Below are 18674 nucleotides of genomic sequence, written 5' to 3' on the forward strand. Positions count from 1 at the left end.
CAGTTTGGAGGTAGAACAAGAGAACAGATTCAACCCCTGGCTTTCATACCACACCAAAACTCTCTTCCACTTTAGGCCGTAAGACTTCCTAGTGGAAGGTTTCCTGGACTCCAGTAGGACCTGAGATATCCCCTCTGAGAGATTCAAAGTCTGTAAGGTCAGTCTTTCAACATCCAAGCTGTGAGTGACAAGGCTTGGTGGTTGGGATGGCACAGCCTCCCCTGATCCTGCGTTAAGAAGTCCAGGGACATTCCCAGATGGATTGGGTCCCGCAGGGAAAGATCCTGCAGAAGTGGGAACCAGATCTGCCGGGGTCAATAAGGCGCTATGAGAATCATGGTCCTCCAGTCCTGTTGGAGCTTCAGGAGTGTCTTGGAGACTAAAGGGAGCGGAGGATAGGCATAAACGAAGCCCTTGCCCCAGTGTTGGGCAAAAGCGTCTGACGCCATCCTGCCTTCACCCCCGGTCAGGGAGCAGAACTGGTTTACCTTCCTGTTGAGAGGAGAAGCAAAGAGGTCCACGTCTGGAGTCCCCCAAAGGCAGAAGATCCGATCTGCTACCTCCTGCTTTAAAGACCACTCGTGCGGTCAGAAGGAGCGACTTAGGTCGTCCGCCAGCACATTCTCCTGTCCCGGCAGGTATTGGGCTCAGAGAAGGATGTTCCAGTATAGAGCACATGACCAAATATGGACTGCCTCCTGGCAAAGCAGGAATGATCCTGTTCCTCCTTGCTTGTTGAGGTACCACACGGCTATCTAATTTTTGGTCTGGATGAGCACGACCTTGTCGGCCAGTTGATCCCGAAACGCCCACAGGGCATAGTGGATCTCCTGTAGCTCTAGGAAATTGATCTGGCACTTCCACTCCTGAGCTGACCAGTAACCATGCATGTGCAGATCCCCCACATGTGCTCCCCAAACCAAGTGAGAAGCATCCATGGTAAGCACAACCTGATTGGGGGAAGCCTGGAAAGGAACCCCCACCTCCAGACTGGGAAGGATCACCAGAGACCCAGAGTGGTATGGTGACCTGAATGCATGCCCCAAGGTCCTGAGTAGCTTGGTGCCACTGCGCCATGCGCATATGAAGGTGAGCAAAGAGTGTTACTTGGACAGTTGCTGCCATTTGTCCCAGCAAGCATAACATGGTGTGCACCGAGACCTGGTGGTTCTGTGAAACTGTCCTTGCCAGAGAAGCCAAGCTGATCGCTCGATCCCTGGGCAATAATACCCGAGCTTGAGTTGTGTCAAACCTGGCACCTATAAAGCTCAGGTGCAGGGACAGAACCAGCTGGGACTTGGGGTAATTGATTAAAAACCCCAAGGTCTCCAAAGTCCATATGGTAGTCTGCAAGGACTACAGTGCCCCCTGCTTGGCAGTCGTCTAGAAAGGGAAACACTTGCGCTCGCTGCCTTCGCAGATGTGCAGCCAGTGCTGCAAGGCATTTTGTGAAAATGCGGGGTGCAGGGCGCTAGTCCGAAGGGCAGCACCCTGTACTGGAAATGATGCTCGCCCATTACAAACCGGAGATACCACTGGTGGGCGCAAGCAATCCCTATGTGAGCATAAGCATCTTCTAGATCGAGGGAGAAAAGCCTGTCTCCTTGGCGTAGGAGGGGAAAGAGGGCACCCAGCGTGACCATCCTGAACTTTTCCTGCAAGAGGAATGTGCTCAAGGCCCTCAAAATCCAGAATCGGGCGAAGGCCTCCTGTTCTCTTTGGGATGAGGAAAAAAGCTGGAGTAGAAGTCGCTTCCCCTTTGATTGGGAGGAATGGGTTAGACCGTGTTGGAGTCATTTTTTGTTACCTTTGCTGAGGATGTATATAGAGGATAGGCCTTATGGATTCATAGTTTTCACCCAGACAACAGACTAGTTTGCAGGCCACAGGCCAACTTCTGAGTGAACGCCTACATACTGTATTGCACTGTGAAATGTTTACAAACATGCAAGAGTCTGTTTATTTAGTTATTCACTAAGTCTATGATGAGAAAGCTAGCAATTAACATACTAAAGCCTGAGAGAGAGAGTGAAGGCCACACAGCTGTGCCTGAAATTTGATAAGAAACTCAGGAGGAGGAAACAAACGCTGCTTTCCACAAATGTTTTGTAGTGTATAAGGGGAGACAGCGAGAGAGAGACAGAGAAAGAGAGAGGGGAGAGAGAGCACTGGACGTGAGAGCACAGGCTGATCCTTTGGAAACATGTAAGCTTTCTATATGTAGCAATTGTTATTATCTATCATTACTTCTTATTTGTTCTTCTCCTCCTATTTCTCAAATTACTTACTTTCCTTACCTGGAACTGTGATGTACTGATCAAAGTTTTTTGTGTGTCTCTTTGTGTTGGGATTAGCTTCTGGGTTCAAGCCCCTAGGTATAATCCCAGTAATTGCATGTGGCTATTTGTGTAGGGGATAAACTCCTGGGTTCAAAGCCCCCAGTTATAATCCCAGTATTGTGTGTAGCTATTTGATAGGGGATAAACTCCTGGGTTCAAGCCCCCAGGTATAATCCCAGTAATTGCCTGTGGCTATTTGTATAGGGGATAAACTCCTGGGTTCAAGCCCCCAGGTATAATCCCAGGAATAATCCCAAATAAACCCCTCAGGTAGTTCCAGTGTAAACATCAGTGAGATTAGCCCCCCCCTCCCCCAGGTCAGAGTCCATGGGCAGGATAACAATATGCATGGTCTGAACCCATAACAAAATTGGGAACAAGGATGCTGGATTCCAGGTAAAAGGTTTCTATGAGCCTTTAATTTGGGCTTGAGTATTTCTTGATCTTTTAGTGTGAAGGGAAGATTTGTTTATTTTGGGACACTCTAGTATGTGTTAAGAATTTTTCTTGTAATCTGCAGAAAATAGGATAGCGCATAAGAAAACTTATTGAGTACAGAATATTCTGTGTGTGTATATTTAACTTTAGCATTATGTGGCAACAGATGATTCTGAGACCAATCACTATGGACACTCCTGGCAGGCCAGAGGCACGCCTTGCTAATGTTTTAAATTGGGCAGGTCTCTGTGTCAGTTAAACTCCAGGGCCATGCAGTTTAGATGGGGTTTAGGTATTCTTGATAAGGGTATTCTGATCAATAGCACAGAGGGAGCAATGAGTTAATAGATTTAGCTTTTTTTGTAAATATGGTAGTAGTAGCCCTGATCTTTTATATTTTCTAGTCCTAAGGGGACCAGTATTTAATGTGGTTAGTGCAGTTAGTGTAGCTGTGATTAAAAAAGGATGGGAAAAGTTCTTGGAGGAGAAGTCCATTACCTTCTATTAATTAAGCTGATTTAGAAAATAGCCACTGCTATTACTAGCAACAGTAGCATGGAATAGACTTAGTTTTTGGGTACTTGCCAGGTTTTTATGGCCTGGATTGGCCACTGTTGGAAACAGGATGCTGGGCTTAATGGACCCTTGGTCTGACCCAGTATGGCATGTTCTTATGTTCTTACATATTGTTCTGATTAAAGCTGACACCAATATAATTATAGATTAGGAACTTTTCATCCAGCAGGTGTCAGCATGAATTCCTCTGAAGCCAGGGGTGGAATATGTTGGAGTCATTTTTGTTACTTTGCTGAGGATTATATAGAGGATAGGCCGTATGGATTCAGTTTTCACCCAGACACAGACCAACCTCTAAATGAACTCCTGTTTACTGTCTTGCACTGTGAAGTGTTTATGAACAAGCAAGAGTCTGTTTATTTAGTTATTCCACTAAGTCTATGATGAGAAAGCTAGCAATTAACTTATACTAAAGCCTGAGAGATGTGTATTTTGCCCCCAATACCAGTACACAGGAGAACCAAATATGGCTAATAATGACATCTTTATTGTAAGGAAAATTTATATTTGGTTTACAAGGTAGTGGTGGCAAGAATGAGAACAGCAGAATAGTGCAGTGTCTGACTGCTCTCTAAACTCCTTCAAAGAACATTTGCTCAACCTAAAATACACAATTCCTGTCTGTCCTTTTGTAATTTTGCAGACAAGTTAGAAATGGCTTGCAAAATACTCCCCCCCCCCCTAACTGTCCTCCTTCTCATGCCCACAAACAAGCTTAGCTCTTGAAAAACTTCTGCTCCTATTCTAATACCAAAATTTATTGCTTCACTGTCTGCTATTAGAAATGTAGATAGCAGGGTGGCTGGTGGGCGTGAGGACCGCCTGGTAACTTGCCTGCCTGGTGTGAAGGTGGCAGACCTCACGTGTCACATAGATAGGATTATAGACAGTGCTGGGGAGGAGCCGGCTATCGTGGTACATGTGGCACCAACGACATAGGAAAATGTGGGAGAGAGGTTCTGGAAGCCAAATTTTAGGATTTTAGGTAGAAAGCTGAAGTCCAGAACCTCCAGGGTGGCATTCTCTGAAATATTTCCTGTTCCCACGCACAGGTCACCAGAGCAGGCAGAGCTCCGGAGTTTCAATCTCTGGATGAGATGATGGTGCAGGGAAGAAGGATTCAGCTTTGTAAGGAACTGGGGAAACTTTTGGGGAAAGGGGAGACTTTTACAAAAGTATGGGCTCCACCTTAACCAGAGTGGAACCAAGCTGCTGGCACTAACTTAAAAAAAAAGGAGATAAAGCAGCTTTTAAACTAGAACAAGGGGGAAGCCAACAGTCACTCAGCAGTGCATGGTTCAGAGAAATGTATCCTTGAAGGATATTAATGAAACAGGAGAGCTAGGACATCCCAACAGAGAGGTTCCATTAAAAGCAAACATAGTCCATGTGTCTATATGTAAAAAATCTCCGAAGCTAATGATTTCTGAATTATCCCAAACAGCTGAAAAGCAGGTTGTTAATACAAACAAAAAACACACTTCGAAGTGTCTGTATGCCAATGCCAGAAGTCTAAGAAGTAAGATGGGAGATTTAGAGTGTATAGCAGCAAATGATGAGATTGACATAATTGGCATCACAGAGACCTGGTGGAAGGAGGATAACCAATGAGACAATGCTATATCAGGGTACAAATTATATTGCAATAATAGGGAGTATCAAATTGGTTGGAGTGTGGCACTTTATGTCCGGGAGGGTATAGAGTCCAACAGGACTGTTAGCGCAAGCCTGCGATAGCCTTAGAAAATAAGGCCCTAAATGCTCAGAAGAATCTATATGGGTAGAAATCCCATGTTGGGTAAGGGTATAATGATAGGAGTATACTACTGTCCACCTGGACAAAATGGTCAGACAGATGATGAAATGCTAAGAGAAATCAGGGAAGCCAACCAATTTGGCAGAGCAGTAATAATGGGAGATTTCAATTACCCCAATATTGACATCAGTAGATGCTAGAGACATACAGTTTCTGGATGTAATAAACGACTGCTTCATGGAGCAATTAGTTCAGGAACCAACGAGAGAGGGAGGTATTTTAGATTTAATTCTTAATGGAATGTAGGATTTGGTGAGAGAGGTAACGGTGGTGGGGCAACTTGGCAATAGTGATCATAACAGGATCAAATTTAAACTGATAACTGTAAGGGGGACAATAAATAAATCTACAGCTCTAACACTACATTTTCAAAGGGAAACTTTGATAAAATGAGGAAAATATTTAGAAAAAAAACTGAAAGGCAGAGCTGCAAAGGTTAAAAGTGTTCAATTGGCATGGACATTATTTAAAAATATAATCCTAGATGCGCAGTCCAGATGTATTCCACGCATTATAAAAGGTGGAAGGAAGGCAAAATGATTACTGGCATGGTTAAAAGGTGAGGTGAAAGAGGCTATTTTAGCCAAAAAAACATCCATCAAAAATTGGAAGAAGAATCCATCTGAAGAAAATAGGAAAAAGCATAAGCATTGCCAAGTTAAGTGTAAAACATTGATAAGACAGGCGAAGAGAGAATTTGAAATGTAGTTGGCTGTAGAGTTGAAATGTAGTTGGCTGTAGAGTTGGCTATGTACATTTTGTAAATAGGCTATATGCCACAACTCTATACTCACATTTATATATACAACTGTTGCAATGTTTCTTATGGTATATTATTTTATTGTTTAAATTAATTTAATTGTTATCTTGTTACAATGTAAAAAATAGGGGCAGTTCTCGCCCTATTCAACCTGTTATCTGGAAACCGATGTGATATCTCGATCGAATGTCGGTATACAAAAGAAATAAATAATAATAATAATAATAGAAGCAAAAACTCATAATAAAAACTTTAAAAAATATATCCAAAGCAAGAAACCTATGAGGGAGTCGGTTGGACCGTTAGATGACCGAGGGGTTAGAGGGGCTCTTAGGGAAGATAAGGCCATTACGAAAGACTAAATGAATTCTTTGCTTCTGTGTTTACTAATGAGGATGCTGGGAAGATACCAGTTCCGGAGATGGTTTTAAAGGGTGATGAGTCAGATGAACTGAACCAAATCACTGTAAACCTGGAAAATGTAGTAGGCCAGATTGACAAACTAAAGAGTAGCAAATCATCTGGACCAGATGGTATACATCCTAGGGTTCTGAAGGAACTCAACAATGAAATTTCAATCTATTAATTAAAATTTGTAACCTATCATTAAAATTATCCATTGTACCTGAAGACTGGAGGGTGGCTAATGTAACCCCAATATTTAAAAAAAGGGCTCCAAGGGCGATCTGGAAACTATAGACCAGTGAGCCTGACACCAGTGCCAGGAAAAGTAGTGGAAACTATTCTAAAGATCAAAATCACAGAGCATGTAGAAAGACATGGTTTAATGGAACACAGTCAACATGGATTTACCCAAGGGAAGTCTTGCCTCAGAAATCTGCTTCATTTTTTTGAAGGGGCCAATAAACATGTGGAAAAAGGCGAACTGGTAGATGTAGTATATTTGGATTTTCAGAAGGCATTTGACAAAGGCCCTCATGAGAGGCTTCTAGGAAAACTAAAAAGTCATTAGAAGGCGATGTCCTTTCGTGGATTACAAACTGGTTAAAAGACAGGAAACAGAGAGTAGGATTAAATGGTAAATTTTCTCAGTCGAAAAGGTTAAACACTGGAGTGCCTCAAGGATTTGTACTTGGATTGGTGCTTTTCAATATATTTATAAATGATCTGGAAAGGAATACAAGTGAGGTTATCAAATTTGCAGATGATACAAAATTATTCAGAGTAATTAAATCACAAACGGATTAGAGGAGGACATTGTGAGACTTGAAGATTGGGCATCCAAATGGCAGATGAAATTTAATGTGGACAAGTGCAAAGTGTTGCATATAGGGAAAAATAACTCTGTAGTTACACAATGTTTGGTTCCGTATTAGGAGCTACCACTCAGGAAAAAGATCTAGGCATCATAGTGGATAATACTTTGAAATTGATGGCTCAGTGTGCTGCAGCAATCAAAAAAGCAAACAAAATGTTAGGAATTATTAAGAAGGGAATGGTTAACAAGCAGAAAATGTCATAATGCCTCTGTATCGCTCCATGGTGAGACTGCACCTTGAATACTGTGTACAGTTCTGGTCAACGCATCTCAAACAAGATGTAGTTGTGATGGACAAGGTACGGAGAAGGGAAACCAAAATGATAAAGGGGATGGAACAGCTCCCCTATGAGAAAAGGCTAAAGAGGTTAGGACTATTCAGCTTGGAGAAGAGACTGCTGAGGGGGGGTATGATAGAGGTCTTTAAAATAATCAGGGGTCTTGAATGAGCAGATGTGAATTGGTTATTTACACTTTTGGATAATAGAAGAACTACGGGGCACTCCATGAAGTTAGCAAGTAGCACATTTAAGACTAATTGGAGAAAATTCATTTTCACTCAATGCACAATTAAGCTCTGGATTTTGCTGCCAGAGGATGTGGTTAGTGCAGTTAGTGTAGCTGGCTTTAAAAAAGGTTTGGATAAGTTCTTGGAGGAGAAGTCCATTAACTGCTATTATTCAAGTTGACTTAGGGAATGGCCTCTGCTATTACTGGCAATAGTAACATAGAAACATAGAAACATAGAAATGACGGCAGAAGAAGACCAAATGGCCCATTCATTCTGCCCAGCAAGCTTCACACATTTTTTCTCTCATACTTATCTGTTTCTCTTAGCTCTTGGTTCTATTTCCCTTCCACTGCCACCTTTAATGTAGAGAGCAGTGATGGAGCTGCATCCAAGTGAAATATCTAGCTTGATTAGTTAGGGGTAGTAGCCGCCGCAATAAGCAAGCTACACCCATGCTTATTTGTTTTACCCAGACTATGTTATACAGCCCTTATCGGTTGTTTTTCTTCTCCCCTGCCAATAAGCAAGCTTCTCCCCTGCCAATAAGCAAGCTACACCCATTCTTATTTGTTTTACCCAGACTATGTTATACAGCCCTTATTGGTTGTTTTTCTTCTCCCCTGCCGTTGAAGCAGGGAGCTATGCTGGATATGCGTGAAGTATCAGTTTTCTTTTTTTCTCCCCTGCCGTTGAAGCAGAGAGCTATGCTGGATATGCGTGAAGTATCAGTCTTCTCCCATGCTGTTGAAGCAGAGAGCCATGCTGGATATGCATCGAAGTGAAGTATCAGGCACATCGAAGTGAAGTATCAGGCACAAGAAAGCCTTTCCGGACCCTTACTGATTCTCCTACACTAAATACAACAAGACTGATCATCTTCCGTTAAACTAATATAGTCATTAACAACCTCCGCAAAGTTCTACCTCTTGTTAAACTTCTATCTTCCTCTTCTTTTACTCCCAGTTAGAATCATCCCTGTTTTATTGTAACTTCTTCTTCTGAGCACTTGTTATAATTTGTTATAATTTATTATAAGTTTTAATGTATACATTCAAGTTATAGTTTTGTATTGCTCACCCCTTGTTTTATGTAAACCGACATGATACGAACTCCGTGAATGCCGGTATAGAAAAATCACAAATAAATAAATAAATAAAATAAATTTGGTTTGGGGTAGTAACCGCCGTAACAAGCCAGCTACTCCCTGCTTTGTGAGTGCGAACCCTCTTTTCTTCTCCCCTGCCGTTGAAGCAGAGAGCTCTGCTGGATGTGTGAAGTATCAGTTTTTCTTCTCCCCTGCCGTTGAAGCAGAGAACTATGCTGTATATGCATTGAAAGTGAAGTATCAGGCTTATTGATTTGGGGTAGTAACCGCCGTAACAAGCCAGCTACTCCCCTCTTTGTGAGTGTGAATCCTTTTTTCCACATTTCCTCTTGCTGTTGAAGCTTAGAGCGATGTTGGAGTCACAGTAAGCATGTGTATGTTTATTTAATAAGGGTATTGTCTCCAGGCAGTAGCCATCATTCTGGCGAGTCACCCACTCTTCATTGGCGGCCTCTTGACTTTATGGATCCACAGTGTTTATCCCATGCCCCTTTGAAGTCCTTCACAGTTCTGGTCTTCACCACATCCTCCGGAAGGGCATTCCAGGCATCCACCACTCTCTCTGTGAAGAAATACTTCCTGATATTGGTTCTGAATCTTCCTCCCCGGAGCTTCAAATCGTGACCCCTGGTTCTGCTGATTTTTTTCCTACGGAAAAGGTTTGTCGTTGTCTTTGGATCATTAACACCTTTCAAGTATCTGAAAGTCTGTACCATATCACCTCTGCTCCTCCTTTCCTCCAGGGTGTACATATTTAGATTCTTCAATCTCTCCTCGTACGTCATCCGATGAAGATCCTCCACCTTCCTGGTCGCCCTTCTCTGTACCGCCTCCATCTTGTCTTTGTCTTTTTGAAGATACGGTCTCCAGAACTGAACACAGTACTCCAGGTGAGGCCTCACCAAGGACCTGTACAAGGGAATAATCACTTCCCTTTTCTTACTCGATATTCCTCTCTCTATGCAGCCCAGCATTCTTCTGGCTTTAGCTATCGCCTTGTCACATTGTTTCGCCGACTTCAGATCATTAGACACTATCACCCCAAGGTCCCTCTCCTGCTCCGTGCACATCAGCCTTTCCCCCCCATCGAATACATTTCATTCGGATTTCCACTCCCCATATGCATGACTTTGCACTTCTTGGCATTGAATCTCAGCTGCCATATCTTCGACCACTCTTCCAGTTTCCTTAGATCTCGTCTCATTCTCTCCACTCCTTCCGGCGTGTCCACTCTGTTGCAGATCTTAGTGTCATCCGCAAAAAGACAAACCTTACCTTCTATCCCGTCTGCAATGTCGCTCACAAAGATATTGAACAGGACCGGTCCCAACACCGGCATGGGATCTACTTAGTATTTGGGTACATGCCAGGTTCTTGTAGCCTGGTTTGGCCTCTGTTGGAAATTGGCAATTTCTTATGTTCTTATTAAACCCTTTTTCTCACAGCTGCAGTTCTCCCCCTCACCCATTCATTCTGTCTGACCTTAGGTATTCACTGGTCAGCATTTTATAGAGAGACAGTGAAGGCCACACAGCTGTGCCTGAAATTTGATAAGAACTTAGAGAGAGGGAACATTGCTGCTTCTACAAGTGTTTTGTAGAGAATAAGGGGAGACAGCTAGAGAGAGACAGAGAGAGAGAGAGAGAGAGTGCTGGACATGAGAGCACAGGCTGATCCTTTGGAAACATGTAAGCTTTCTATATGTGGCAATTGTTATTATTTACCATTACTTCTTTTTATTTGTTCAGTCCTGTTGCTCAAATACACTTCCTTTCTTACCTGGAACCATGATGTACTGAATCAAAATTTGTGTGTGGCTCTTTCTGTTGGAAATTAGCTCCCGGGTTCAAGCCCCCAGATATAATCCCAGTAATTGCTTGTGTCTATTTGTGCAGGGGATAAGATCCTGGGATCAAGCCCCTAGGTATAATCCCAGTAATTGTGTGTGTTTATATGGGATAAGCCCCTCAGGTAGCCTCAGCGTAAAACTCAGTGAGATTATCCCCCCCCCAAGTCAGAGCCCCTGGGCAGGATACCAGTGTGTATGGTCTGAACCCATAACACTGACTGGAGGGCCCTCCACTGACTGTATTGTCAACTGGCTTAAACTCCTTCGCAGCCAGTCAAAAGCCCGTGGTAGGGGTCTGCTGTGGCGCTGGATTTTACACTTGTAGCCTGCGGCGTGGCCCTCTCACCTTCTCAGATGGGCCTCAGCGCCTCTGCCAGTATCCCTGGACCTGCCGCGCTGCCCGGGACCTCCAGCCTGGATTCCTCCTCCAAGCAGGCCTCTCTGCTTGCTCCACAGAGAGACGCCACCGATGGCACCGCGCCCCTTCCTAGGCATGCGTGTGCGCAACTCTGATACTTTTAAAGGGCCCGCGGTGGGAACCTGGCCGCAGACCTGGATGCTGACGTCATCACTCTCAGTGTACTTAAGCTCGGGCAGCGCTCCTAAGCATTGCCTTTGCAACAGGTCTCCTCGGTTCCCTGTTGATCGAGTGCTCGTTGCTTCCAGAGATTCATTTCAACCCTGTGTTCCTGATTCCTCGTTGTTCCTGGTTCCTGTCTTTTCGCTCCTACCCTGCTCCTTGCTACGTATTGACTTCACGGACTTTGACTTTGCTTTGCCTGACTATGCCTTGTGATCTTCTCCAAGCCTGACCTCTGCTACGTCCGACTACGCCTGCCTTCTCCAAGCCTGACCTCTATTACATCCGACTATGCCTGCCTTCTCCAAGCCTGACCTCTGCTACGTCCAACCATGCCTGTCTTCTCCAAGCCTGACCTCTGCTACGTCCGACCTTGTCTGCCTTCTCCAAGCCTGACCACTGCTACGTCTGACCTTGCCTGCCTTCTCCTACTCTGACCACTGCTACGTATGACCTCGCCTGCCTTCTCCTAGTCTGACCACTGCTATGTCTGACCTCGCCTGCCTTCTCTGTGCCTCGACCATTGCTACGCCTGACCATGCCTGCTTTCTCCGTGTCCTGATCATTGCTAGGGATAACCTTGCTATAGACTCTTTCTTATCCAGAGTTCTACGTTGCTCGCTATAGCCTCCATTGGCCACCGGCCTCCATCTGAGTTTGACAGTGATGCCTCTGCCTCTATCCTCTGGATGTGGACTTTCAAGGCTTCGGTCTTTCTTTGCTCAAGCATCTCCAGTCTCTCCTTGTTCCTTGGTGCTTGGATAGACTTATGCCACCTGCTGGCTGCTGCCTCTGTGTTATGATCGCAAGATGCTGTTATGGTCAAAGTGGTGGACCCTTGGTTCGATGATGACCAATTAGACCACCGTTGGTAGGCGAGGCTGATCCTCGGGGTTGCAGGTGGGAAAGAAGAAGATCTGGACGCAGGCGCCTCCTGCTGGTCGTGTAATCCAGATGCTGGCGCCTCCAGCAGGTCGAGGAGCAACCCCACGGATCTCTTGAAGAAGTCCAATCCAGAAGTCGTGAGCCAGAGAGATCCGCAGCCAGTCCAGGGGTCAAGAGCCAGAGAAGTCCGCAGCCAGTCCAAGGGTCAAGAGCCAGAGAAGTCCGCAGCCAGTCCAGGGATCGAGAGCCAGAGAAGGTACGTCGCCAAGCCAGGGATCAAAGAACCAGAGGGAACATCCGCCGGACCAGGAATCAACTCGGGAAAACAAACAGGAACCAGGAACAGAACAAACGCAGGAGCCAAGCAGACAAGGCAAGGTCTGGAGGTCCAGACCTTGCTTAAATAGTCCCCAGCCAATAGGGATCTGCAGGAAGGAACCAGCTCACATCCTGTGAGTGTTCCTTTAAATTTAGGACCAGAGCCGCCCGCGCAGCCCTAGCTGAAGTCAGGGGGCAGAGCTAAGCCGCGCGGGGAGAGAGACCGCGGCCATCTTGAATTAGCAGCGAAAGCTGCCGCTGAGGAGCCCCGAAGATCTGCCTAGTGCCGGCGGTCCGACCGGCCCCCGGGGATGGCGGTAAGTGCCGTTTGCGGCTTGCCACGGCCGGCCATCATAACAGTACCCCCTCCTTTAGGCCTCCCCCTAGAAGGCTTGGGTTTTTCCGGATGGTTGGTGTGAAAAGTCCTGAGAAGATTCTTGTCGAGAATATTAGTAGCGGGCTCCCAGGAGTTCTCCTCAGGCCCAAAACCTTCCCACGCCAAGAGATATTCCCAACGACGGCCACGTCTCCGAACATCGAGAACCTCACGGACTTGATATGTAGGGTCATCCTCCAGCTGAACGTGCGAAGAGACAGGAGCCTTCTGAGATGGCCAGTTGAGGAGCAGCGGTTTCAACAAAGAGACATGGAAAACGTTGTGAATGCGAAGGGAGGCGGGTAGGCGTAGTTGATAAGTGACAGGACCGATCTGCTTAGTCACTGGAAAAGGTCCGATATACTGGGGAGCCAATCTCATCGAAGGGACCCTCAAACGAATGTTCCTGGTGCTCAACCACACCTTATCCCCCGGATGAAATTGAGGTGCCGGTCTCCGATGTCTATCAGCAAACTTCTTAGCCATAAGAGCCGCCTTACGGAGCATGCGGCGAGTGTGCACCCATAACTGCTGGAACTGAGTGGCAGTAAGTTGAGACGCCGGCGAGGGTACCGCCAGAGGTAGAGGCACCGGTGGAGTAGGTTGGTAGCCAAACACAACTTGAAACGGGGAGGAGCCGGTTGAGGTACACTTGTGGTAGTTATGGGAAAACTCCGCCCAGGGCAACAACGCTGCCCAGTCATCCTGTCGAGTATTAACATACGAACGCAGAAACTGCTTGAGAGTACGATTAGTCCGTTCTACTTGACCATTGGCTTGCGGATGAAAGGCGGTCGTGAAATCCAAGGAAACTTGAAATTTGGCACAAAGATTCCGCCAGTATCGGGCAGTGAACTGGGAACCTCGATTGGAGGAAATGTGTGAAGGCAGTCCATGAAGTCGGAAGATAAGTGACATAAAAAGTTGAGCCAAACGAGGAGCAGAGGGAAGGGCGGGCAGGGGTGTAAAATGAGCCATTTTAGAGAAGCGATCAATCACTACCCAAATAACTGTGTGTCCTTCAGAGGCAGGTAAATCAACCACGAAATCAGTGGAGATATGCGTCCAAGGTTTGGTCGGTGCCGGCAAGGGTTGTAGTCGTCCCCACGGCCGTCCCACTGGAGTCTTATGTTGGGCACAAACGGGACAAGAGTCCACGTATGCCCGAATGTCTTTGTACATCCCCGGCCACCAATAGAAGCACTGAAGGAGGTCTCGTGTCCTCTTGCGTCCAGGATGTCCAGCGAATTGGGAATCATGTCCCCATTTCAATACCCTGTTATGGAGTCGGCTGGGAACCACCGTCTTCCCCATCGGAACTGGAACAGTAGCTGCCAGAATGATACGGGCTGGATCAATGATGGTCTGCAACACCTCTTCCCCATCCTCGCAGACAAAGGACCGGGATAGTGCATCTGCTTTGATATTCTTACTGGTAGGTCGATACCGGAGCTCAAAATCAAAACGGGAAAAAAATAATGCCCAGCGGGCTTGCCGTGGGATGAGTCGTTGGGCTTGTTGTAGGTAAATCAGATTCTTATGATCAGTGAAGATAGTGATTTTATGCTGGGCCCCCTCCAGCCACTGTTGCCATTCTTCCAATGCGAGTTTAATGGCTAATAATTCTTTGTCGCCAATAGCATAGTTGCGTTCAGCGGGAGAAAACTTCCTTGAAAAATAGGAGCAGGGGTGAGACGTACCCTTGACATCGGTCTGGCTTAATACCGTTCCTACACCTTCGGTGGATGCATCAACTTCAACTGTGAATGCGCGGCTTGGGTCTGGATGGCGAAGACAGGGCTGACGTAAAAAGGAGTCTTTAAGGGCCTGAAATGCTTCTTCGGCCGCAGTGGGCCAAGTAGTGATATTAGCTCCTTTACGCGTGAGTGCGGTGAGGGGCGCAGATAATTTGGAAAAGTCCTTAATAAAATGTCGGTAGTAGTTTGCAAAACCAAGGAATCTCTGCAAGGCTTTTAGCCCCTTCGGTTGAGTCCATTCTTGTATACTTTTTAGTTTAGTGGGATCCGCGTTTAGAAATAATGTATCCCAGGGATCCTACTTTTTAGTTTAGTGGAAAACCGCGTTTAGAAATAATGTATCCCAGGAACGGCAAAGACTCTGTTTCAAAAATACATTTTTCCAGTTTAGCATACAACTGATGGTCCCGGAATCTTTGTAGTACTTGTAGCACGTGTTGACGATGAGTAAGTAAGTCCTTAGAAAAAATCAAAATATCATCAAGATAAACCACAATGCAAGTATATAACAGATCCCTAAAGATTTCATTAATAAAATTCTGAAAAACTGCAGGTGCATTAGTTAAACCAAACGGCATTACCAAGTACTCATAATGTCCGTCTCTGGTGTTGAACGCAGTCTTCCACTCATCCCCTTCTTGAATTCGTACTAAATTGTATGCACCACGTAGATCTAGTTTAGAAAAGATTTGAGCTCCTTGCAGATGATCAAACAATTCAGCAATAAGAGGCAAGGGATACCGATCCTTGATAGTAATAGCATTGAGTCCTCTGTAGTCGATACAAGGGCGTAATGTCCCGTCTTTTTTTTCCACAAAAAAAAATCCAGCCCCCGCGGGCGACGTGGATCGTCAGATAAATCCTTTTTGCAGATTGTCCCGAATATATTCGGTCATAGCTCGAGTTTCGGCAGCAGACAAGGGGTAGACTCGCCCACGCGGGGGTGTGGAACCAGGAATCAACTTGATAGCACAGTCGAACGCCCGATGAGGCGGCAAGGCATCAGCCGCTTTCTTAGAGAATATATCCGCAAATTGGTTATATGAAGAGGGCAATTCCCCCAAAAGCGAGGCCCAGACATAATTGGAAGCGGAACCGGAGTCCTTCAAACAGGTCCCAGAACATTCGGGACCCCACTGTGTCAGCTGTAAGGAAGTCCAATCAAACTGGGGGTTATGGCGCTGCAGCCAAGGTATGCCCAATACCACAGGATGAATGGCTTTGTCGATGACATAGAAAGTAATTTGTTCAGAATGGTCTGGTGCAATAAAACAATTCAGGGGTTCCGTCTGATGCGTGATTCTGCCGGGTAAAGGTTCCCCGTGGATGGAAGAAATGATTAGAGGTTGCTGACAAAGTCGAACTGGGACGTGGAGCTTATCCACCAGTGCTTGTAAAATGAAATCTCCTCCGGCTCCTGAATCTACTAGCGCCAAGGTGGTGAATTCACGTCCATTCATATGGAGAGTGACTGGTAGAGTGAGTGGGGGTTGTGGAGAAGACAGGCCCAGGGAAACGCCCCCCAAAGTTCCTAGGTTTTGAAGTTTCCCGGACGAATAGGGCAGTTAGCTAAACGATGTCCGGAACCTCCACAGTACAAGCAAAGCCCCGATCTGCGCCGTCTCAAGCGTTCCTCCGTAGTCAACGGGCCTCTTCCGAGCTGCATGGGTTCGTCCCTGGAACCCTCACTGGGAGGGGTTCCTTGAGGCGGAGTAGTGGCGGGTGGAGAGATCTGGGAGAAAGTAGACCGTCTCCTCCAGTTGCTGCCCTCTCGTGCTCTTTCTTGTAATCTACGGTCGATCCGGGTGGCCAATTCGATGGTGCCATTTAAGGAAGACGGAAGTTCTCGGGCAGCCAGTTCGTCTTTGATTTTGGCAGTAAGTCCTTCAAGATATATGGTCCGAAGAACACTCTCTTCCCAATGGAGTTCGTTGGCTAGAGTGCGGAAATCAATGTTGTAATCCGTGAGGGAACGTCCTCCTTGACGGAGGTGCAGTAAATCCGTGGCGGCAGCGGCTTGTTTTCCGGGTTCTTCGAAAGTAGTGCGGAACAGTTCAATAAATTGGGAGTAGTTCTGCAACACCGGGTCAGAACGTTGCCATAAAGGAGAGGCCCACGTGAGGGCTTTGCCTTCCAACAGGGACAGAATGTATGTAATTTTAGTGGCGTCATCTGGAAAGAAGGGTGATTGTAATCGGAAATGCATTGTACATTGGTCCAAAAATCCCAGGCAGAGACGGGGATCTCCGGCGTATCGTGGTGGTGCTGGAAGTGGAAGTACTGGACGAAGGCTGCTGGACGTTGGAAGTGGAGCAGGTGCGACCGGTGGAGCTGTGGTTGATACACTTGGCTGGCTGGCTACCACCGCATCTAGTCGAGCGTTGAGCCGCTCCATGGAGGCGGCCATGGCTTCGAGCATACCCTGTTGCTCCATGATTTTCTGAGCCAGACCGGGAATGGCTCGCAGAGCAGAGGCCTCCGCCGGGTCCATGGCCTTGTCTTACTGTTATGATCGCAAGATGCTGTTATGGTCAAAGTGGTGGACCCTTGGTTCGATGATGACCGATTAGACCACCGTCGGTAGGCAAAGCTGATCCTCGGGGTTGCAGGTGGGAAAGAAGAAGATCTGGATGCAGGCGCCTCCTGCTGGTCGTGTAATCCAGATGCTGGCGCCTCCAGCAGGTTGAGGAGCAACCCCACGGATCTCTTGAAGAAGTCCAATCCAGAAGTCGTGAGCCAGAGAGATCCGCAGCCAGTCCAGGGGTCAAGAGCCAGAGAAGTCCGCAGCCAGTCCAAGGGTCGAGAGCCAGAGAAGTCCGCAGCCAGTCCAGGGATCAAGAGCCAGAGAAGGTACGTCGCCAAGCCAGGGATCAAAGAACCAGAGGGAACGTCCGCCGGACCAGGAATCAACTCGGGAAGACAAACAGGAATCAGGAACAGAACAAACGCAGAAGCCAAGAAGACAAGGCAAGGTCTGGAGGTCCAGACCTTGCTTAAATAGTCCCCAGCCAATAGGGATCCGCAGGAAGGAACCAGCTCACATCCTGTGAGTGTTCCTTTAAATTTAGGACCAGAGCCGCCCGCGCAGCCCTAGCTGAAGTCAGGGGGCGGAGCTAAGCCGCACGGGGAGAGAGGCCACGGCCATCTTGAATTAGCAGCGAAAGCTGCCACTGAGGAGCCCCGAAGATCTGCCTAGTGCCGGCGGTCCGACCGGCCCCCAGGGATGGCAGTAAGTGCCGTTTGCGGCTTGCCACAGCCGGCCATCATAACACTCTGGGCTGAACCATTTATATTCATTATCCTATCCCGAAGCCCGCCTTAGTCTTGCCGGCCCCGGCACCCAAAGTCTCAACCTGAGGGGAACGTGAGCTGGTATAGATGAAGCTCCAGTGGCCTCTAGCTTCAGCCCACTCTACCTGCTGATGGGGGGGACCCGTTGGCCCTTGCCACAGGTTGCGTCAACCCCACCTCAGCCCAAGAATCCACCTCCAGCACAACAGATTGCAAAGGCCATGGGTTCGGTGAAATTGTGTGCTCCCAAGTCATCACTGACTTGGTTTCCAAGGTACAGGAACAGCAGCAGTTCCTGGAAGCACTGGAAGTCTCCACAACCGATTCAATGCCTTGAACGGGCAGCCAGTTCCGTCTCCTCCACAGCCACCTCCATTATTGTCACGGGCCTTGTTGGCGCTTCCGGCACCCCCACATTTCAATGGAGATTCTAAGCTCTGCAGAGGGTTTATAAACCAATGCTACATGCAATTCACTCTGCAACCCTCCATCTTCCAGTATGATTTAACTGAAGTCACGTTTATCCTGTCTCGCCTTGAAGGGAAGGCCCTGGCCTGGGCTTCTCCCTTGTGGGAACAATCAGACTTCCTGTTGAGGGAATTAGTTCAATTTGTGGCTGTCTTCAAGCAAACTTTCGACGACCCTGGGCGGCATGCTGTGGCAAGCACAAATTTACTCCACTTTCGTCAAGGACAATGAAGTCTCTTCAGTTACACCATAGAGTTCCGAACTTTGTCTACTGAGCTCGCTTGGCAAGAGGACTGCTGTGAGCTATTTATCTTGAAGGTCTCCTC

This window comes from Rhinatrema bivittatum, chromosome 12 (genome assembly GCF_901001135.1).
Source record: "Rhinatrema bivittatum chromosome 12, aRhiBiv1.1, whole genome shotgun sequence".
Classification (NCBI taxonomy): Eukaryota; Metazoa; Chordata; class Amphibia; order Gymnophiona; family Rhinatrematidae; genus Rhinatrema; species Rhinatrema bivittatum.